The following is a 7309-nucleotide window of genomic DNA, read 5'->3' as shown; positions in this document are numbered from 1 at the left end:
ATAAACGGCATCTGGAGAGAGGCAGGTAGGGAGCACTCGGGGGAACGGGTTTGTGGGCGGCTGCCAACCCCGCGCTCGCTCCGCAAGGCGCTTTTTGCAGACGGATGCAAACTGCAGCCCGTCAAGGTTACGTTGTCGATAGCGCCGGGGAAAGGGCGGGCGCCCGCGCGCTAAATCCTCCCGCTATCGGCGCGGCCAGGGCTTTGCCTTAATGAAAGGCACATGCACAATTGCATCATCTCCTCCCCCAGCACGGATATTTTAAGGGAAATATCCAGCGGCCAAGCTGCTCCGCTCGCAAGGACTCGCCGGCCCCAAGCCGGGAGCTGGAGGCAGCCCGGCCTCCCGTTTATTCCCTATTTTCCCAAATCCCACAGCAAGGAATTTGTTCAAGGCAGTGGGTGCCTGGGTGAAGGATATGGGTTTTGGGAGCTGAGATCCCACTCCAATTTAATCAGCGACCTGAGACCCCCCTTGGCCTGTGCTCCACTCTTGGGATATTTTGGAGCTTGCTGACAAATTCTGGCGGACGGTCCAAATTTGTATTTCTTACAAGCACTTTTTTTTTTCCCCCTTTTTTTTTTTCAGCAGGAGGAGGAGGAAATTATTGCACAAAAATGGAAACACCCCCTTTTGCCAAGCCGTCGCTCCGGCTCCCTATGGAAGCCAACAGCTTCTGCACGGAGCTTCCAAGTTTATTTTTATGCCCAGATTTGGCAAAGCATTTTAGCCCAGGCCCAGCCTTGGGCATGAGCTCAAGTTCATGCAGGGCTGTACGGAGAGCACCTTAAAGTGCACCCAAGCCCCAGCAAACGCCCCCCGAGCCGGATTTCTTCCTTGCTGCACAGACTTTCTTTTCTTGCCAAGTTGCCATTTGCTTTAATTAAGCTCGCGCAGAGAGCCTGGGAGTTCGCTGGCGGTTTCCAGCGGCTGCGATAGCCAGGGAGAAACCGCTTTAATTAGCGCGAGCGAGCCAAAGTTGCTTGAGCGATCCGTAATAAGTTCCAGGTTCTCCCACACCAAAGGGGTTTCAGCCGAGGACAGAAGTTTCCTGAGCATGTTCTGCAGGGCTGCGAGCAAGACGTGGAAGCGCACGGGCCGGGATTCCCAAAGCGAGCCCGGAGAGCCCTGCGCGCTCCCGCGTTTCCGCAGGCGCTCGTGCCCGTTGCACCCCCGTGGCTGCTCTCCACGTGCGCCCAGGGCTTTTCCTAGGAAAAACCAGGGATGCGGCCCAGGAGCCTCCATCCCGGAGGATCTGCTTCTCCGGCAGCGCTGGCGGCTCCGACGAGGCGCTTGGAGCTCGTGTGCGAGCCAGAAGGAGCCGTAATGTGGCTGCGCGGCCGGGCACATTCCTCAGGAATGGATCATGGGGCGCTGTTAAAACGCAGGCAGGGCTGGAGTAAAATAAATATTTTTGCTTCCAGAGCAGTGAAAGGTCTGGCCAGCGACCCGTTTTATAATATTTTTAGCAGGTGATTCATCGGAGAGGGGGAAAAAAAATAACCGGGGCGGCTGAATCCGGCGCTGCCGCCTCCGCGGCGCTGGGGCCGCTCGCACCGGAGCTCCGGCTGCTTCTCCCCGGTGATCTGGGCAATCCCGACCCCCTTCTTGATCCGCTGCCTTCGGCGGAGTGGGAAAGGCCTGGAGCTGTCGTGGGTCCGTGAAGCCGGTGCCTGGCATTCCCGCATCCCATCCGGAGCGCGCTCCAGGACGCTGGAAATGGCAGTCGCTGCCGGAGCTGGAGAGAGGCCCCAGCAGCATCCGCAGGGACAACAGCCCCTTTGCCGGGCTTGTTTGCCCAGGAAACCTCCGGAGCCGCGGGACGGGATGCGGTTTCGGGCGCAAGCGCCGCTCGCCGCCTCGCTGCGGTTTGCGAGGGAAAAAAACAACATTCGGGGCCTTTCCGACCTCCGGCGGCCGCGGTGCCGCTCCGGCAGCGCGCGGGAAGCGCCCGCGGTCCGGGCCAGCGGCCTCCGAGCTCGCAGGCGCTCGCGGCCAAACGGGAATTGCTGCCTGCGAACGAGCTGCTGGCCATGCCCAGGACACCTGCTCCCAGCTATAAAAACGGATTAGCTCCGTTGCATCTGGAGCCCATCCAGCCGGCAGCGCCTTTCCCGGGATCCCATTTGGCACGCAGGATCCGCAGCCCGCGAGTAACGCGGGGTGGAGGGATGAGCGCGCCGAGCAAAGGGGACGCGCGGGGTCAGTCGGCCACCAGCACGCGGCCTCGCGGGGCCACTTAAGTGCCAATTTTCTGCCCTGCTGCAGAGGTAAAGGATGAAAATGATCAATAATGGGAAGTTTCCGCCCAAAAGAGCGAGCTAGTTGGGAGATGGGAGTCCAGGGCTGGACGGCAGCCAGCGATGAGACAAATGTGCACATGCCGCAGCACCGGCGCGCTCCTCGCTGCAGCAAACTGCAGATTTGCACAGGGTGCATGCACGGGGCTTGCAGGGATGGCATGGATTGCGTGCCTGGAGCTTGCACGGATGACATGGATTACATGCATGGAAACTGCGGGGGTGGCATGTGTTGCATGCATGGGGCTCGCAGGGGTGACACGGGTTGCATTCTTGGGGTTTGCAGGGAAACGCAGGTTGAGGGCAGGGGGCTTGCAGGGATGACACACATTGCATGGCTGGAGCTTGCAGGGATGACATGGATTGTGCACCTAGAACTTGCAGGGATGACATGGGTTGAGTGCCTGGAGCTTGCAAAGGCGCAACGTGTTGCATGCATGGGACTTGCAGGGACGACGCTTGGAGCTTGCAGGGATGACATGGGTTGTGCACCTGGAGCTTGCAGCGATGATGCGGGTTGCATGCCCGGAGCTTGCAGGGACAATGTGGATTGCGTGCCCGGAGCTTGCAGGGACAATGCGGATTGCGTGCCCGGAGCTTGCAGCCCGCAGCAGACGCCTGGCCAGACCCCGTGGGCGCACACGTCTCCGTGGGGCACATGGGCGTTTTGCTGCTGACTCGCTGGAAAAGCCAAAGTTTCCAGCTGGATAAAATCAGACCAAAAGGCCCCGCGCTCGCTCGGAAGCAGCGGCCCCATCCTCTTCCTCGCGCCCCGGAGGTGAAATGGCTGCTCCCGGCCGGGCTCATTCCTGCTCCTCGCGCTCCCTCTGCAGGAGCTGCTGGCAGCAGGGCCGGAGCTGGATCTGTGTCCATCCAGGACATGATCCCAGGCTGGAACTGAGCTCGGGCTCCTGCAAATCTGGGGCTGCGGTGCCCTCTGGGCTCCAGGAAACTGGGAGAAGGGAGGGATTGTCCTGGGGAGAGGACACATTGGAGATCTGCTGTGCCAAGGTGAGGAGCTGATCTAGGGATGTGGATCCAGCCCCAGGGATGTGTATCCAGCCACGGGGATGTGTATCCAGGCATGAGGACACAGTTCCAGCCGCGGGGATGTGGATGCATCCATGGGAACATGCATCCAGCTGCGGGGACGTGCTTCCATCCATGAGGATGTGGATGCAGCTGCAGAGATGTGGATGCAGCCATGGAGCTGTGCATCCAGGCACAGGGATGTGGATGCCGCCGTCGGGACGTGTGTCCAGGCACGGGGATGCAGTTCCAGCCGCACGGATGCAACTCCAGCCACACGGATGCGGCTCCGGAGCACTGGTGCTGCCACCTGACGGAGCAGCGCAGGGAAAGCAGGAGCTGCCACCGCCCTCCGGCTATGGAAACCCCTGGATGGGGACACTCGGATGCCCCCCAGCCGCCCCATGATGCCGTCCCGGCCAGGCAGGAGCCACCACCGGGGCGGATCTTCCCGGGGCAGCTTCCACACCCCGCTCCAGATCCAAGGCTCCAATCCCCGCTCCAGCGGCAGGGGGAGGCTTCCCTCCCACCTGCCAAATTCCAGCCCGGAACACGTTTTTATGGCCTGACGCCAACGGGGCCCCCGCAGGAGATGGCGCGGTGCGGGACCCCAGGCTGAGCTCCCTGCGCGCTCGCCAGCTATTGCAAAATATCCTGTCCCTTCGCCGGGAGCGCGGGGTGTGCGGAGACACCTTCGCCTGTCCCTCCCCGCGGCCGGCCGGCCCCTTCCTTCCTCCTGCTTTTCCAGGCGGTGTCAGCTGCTTTCTAGGGAAGCACACGGACAGGTATCCGAGAGGGACGGAGCCCAGGACGAGGCTGGAAGCAAAGGTAGGAAGGAGAAGGGAGACAGGAGCCGGGTATCCCCAGGCTTTGCCGCCTTCCCCAGGGGGAAGAGGAGGATGCAGGTGCCGGGCAGCCCTGTCCAACATCCCGGCTGTCCCAGCCCCTCGCTGGCTCCATCGGGAGCATCCCACGAGCATCCCAGTGGCACGTGGTGGCGGGGGACTGCACCGGAGCTGCTGGGGTTGCACCGGGGCTGCGGCGCTGCAGCTCGGCGCGCTTGGAGATGCTGCGGCGGCCGCGGAGTGAGCGGAGCAAGCGGAGGGCTCTGCACTGCGTTGGGTCACACTATGACCCTGACGTTGTCCCTTGCAGAGCTGCAAGGACCCTGCGCCCCGAAATGCTGCTCTTCGGGAACCGGCCTCCTCTGCCGGGCGCTGCGCGCTTGGCGCTCGCTCTCCGCGCCTCCCCCTCTGGATTCCCCGACAGCGCCTGCCCGGAAAGCCGGCCGTTTCCCAGCACTCTGGAATTGTTTATCGGGAGCAGGGAGGCCCCTCGCGGAGGAGGGACGAGCGGCCGCCCGGCGCGGAGCCTTGTCCTGCTCCGGGTGGTTTCTGGACATGCGGGACTCAGCGCCCCGCGGTGCCGGCTGTGCCGGGGGATCCCGGAGGGATCGCCGGGATGCTGCGATAGGCAGGGAGGTGCCTGGACACCAGAGCGCGGCCCCGCACACGGTGCTGAGGGCACTAATCCAGCTGTGCTCGTGCCAGATGTGGCTGCTGGTTTAACCCCATCCAGGCTGGAATTCACTTCAGCTGTGAGGGAAGGAGGGAGCAAACTGTGTCCCCCTGATATTGCTCAGGCCCCCAGTCCCACGGCAGGATGTTGTCCCTGCCCTAGGGCAGGGGTTCCCAGCCCCACATCAGGGGGTCCCAGCCCTTGTGCTGGGGGTCCCAGCCCCACAGCTCCAAATGCCAGTCCCAGTGCAGGGGGTCCCAGCCTCATTGCAGGGGGTTCCAGCCCCACTGCGGGGGTCCCAGCCCCATTGCAAGGGTCCCAGTCACATTGCAGGGGACCCAGCCCCATTGCAGGGGGTCCTGGTCTCAGTGCAGGGAGTCCCATCCCCAGCGCGGGAGGTCCCAGCCCCATTGCAGGGGGTTCCAACCCCATTGCAGGGGTCCCAACCCCATTGCAGGGGGTTCCAACCCCATTGCAGGGGACCCAGCCCCATTGCAGGGGGTCCTGGTCTCAGTGCAGGGAGTCCCATCCCCAGCGCGGGAGGTCCCAGCCCCATTGCAGGGGGTCCCAGTCTCAGTGCAGGGGATCCCAGCCCCATTGCAGGGGTCCCAGTCTCAGTCCAGGAGGTCCCAGCCCCATTGCAGGAGGTCCCAGCCCCATTGCAGGGGTCCCAGTCTCAGTGTAGGGGTTCCCAGCCTCATTGCAGGGGGTTCCAGCCCCATTGCGGGGGTCCCAGCCCCATTGCACTGAGTCCCATCCCCAATGCAGGAGGTCCCAGCCCCATTGCAGGGGGTCGCAGTCTCAGTGCAGGGAGTCCCATCCCCAGCGCGGGAGGTCCCAGCCCCATTGCAGGGGGTCCCAGTCTCAGTGCAGGTGGTCCCAGCCCCATTGCAGGGGTCCCAGTCTCAGTGTAGGGGTTCCCAGCCTCATTTCAGGGGGTTCCAGCCCCATTGCGGGGGTCCCAGCCCCATTGCAAGGGGTCCCAGTCTCAGTGCAGGTGGTCCCAGCCCCATTGCAGGGGGTCCCAACCCCATTGCAGGGGGTTCCAACCCCATTGCGGGGGTCCCAGCCCCATTGCAGGGGGTCCCAGCCCCACAGCACCGTGTCCCAGACCCCAGGGGGCAGGTCCCGGCAGGGGAGGCTGCGGGGCGCGGAGCGGGGGGGACACCCGGCCGGCCCGAGCCGCCCCCCGGCCGCGGAGGCGGGGACGGAGCCGGAGCCGGAACCGGAGCGGGCGGCGGCGGCAGCGCAGCCCTCACCGGGCACCGTCCCCAGGGGCCATGGGGACAGCGCAGAGCCAGAAGCCGCGGGAGCCCGAGCGCCCCGAGCGCCCCGAGCGCCGGTAAGTGCCCCCCGCGCGGCCGCCTGGTCCCGCGTCCCGCCCTGACGCGCCGGTGAGGGGCGTGCGGCGCTCGCTGGGCGCGAAGGGGTTAAATCGCGGGAGGAGAGGGAAGTTCTCCCCGCGTTGCGACTGCCAGGAGGGGTCACGGTGCCTTTCTGGCCCCCGGGTTTTTTCGCAGGAGTCTCAGCGCGATCAGCGGGGCAGCAGAAACGTAGGCTGAAATGTTGCCGTTGGCAAACGGAGCGCGGGAATTGGAGCTGCTTGGAAGTTTTGTTCCTAGTGGAAAGCAAGGGGTCGAACACGCGAAATGCCGCTTGTAGCCCGGGCGAGTTTGGGAAGTGTAAACAAAAAGGAAACGCATGTTAGGTTGTGATTAGAAGCAAAACCAGTTATCTTAAAATCAACACAAGTGCTTTCTGGAACAAAGAAATATTTTCTTTAAAAGAGCCCGCCCGCCGTGCTGGAGTAGCTGCTCTTGGGCGGCTGCTTTTCCAAGCAAGAGTCGATGGGTTGGCACCGTCCCCGCTCCCTCCCGGCGCTCCGGAGCTTCTCCGTGCACTGCAAATATTCCGGGCTCGGCGCCAGGCTTTGTAGCAGGTGACGCCGCGCGCGGGCTCTGCCGTCTCAGCGTTCTGGGACATTGCCTGCTTTGCAAACACTGGATCGGGCGGGGAAAACAAGCTCGTTTTCCACTTTGCAGGCAGGGAAAATAGCATTTTTCACTGTGTGCGGCAAAGCCGCGGCCAGGAGGCTACCAACAAGTTCCCCAGTGTCCCTCTTAACCCCAAACAACCCCCTTATTGCTCTCTCTGTGCCCCCTATCCCACCTGCCCCCCGCAAATGGGGCTGCGGCGCTGCCTGGTTTCACAATCCTGCGGAGGAGCCGGGGGCCGAGGCCTGGAAAACACCTGATAAGGAGCATTCCTGCCGCCCGGAGCGGGTATTTTTAGCAAGCGGAGCAGAGGAGCGGAGGGAGGAGCGGGGCAGCAGCAGGATGAGGGAGGATGCGCGCGCTCAGCGACCTTATCGGTGAAATCGGGCTGGATTCACGTGTCTCGAGGCTGTTTCTACAGGGTTGCTTTGCTGCATGTGTCATTAAACAGCACGAAGGGCAGCTGGG

The sequence above is a fragment of the Tinamus guttatus genome, unplaced genomic scaffold (assembly GCF_059628265.1).
Source record: "Tinamus guttatus ecotype Peru unplaced genomic scaffold, ASM5962826v1 Tinamus_guttatus_pri_ptg000123l, whole genome shotgun sequence".
NCBI lineage: Eukaryota > Metazoa > Chordata > Aves > Tinamiformes > Tinamidae > Tinamus > Tinamus guttatus.
Note: the sequence above shows the minus strand (reverse complement) of the source record.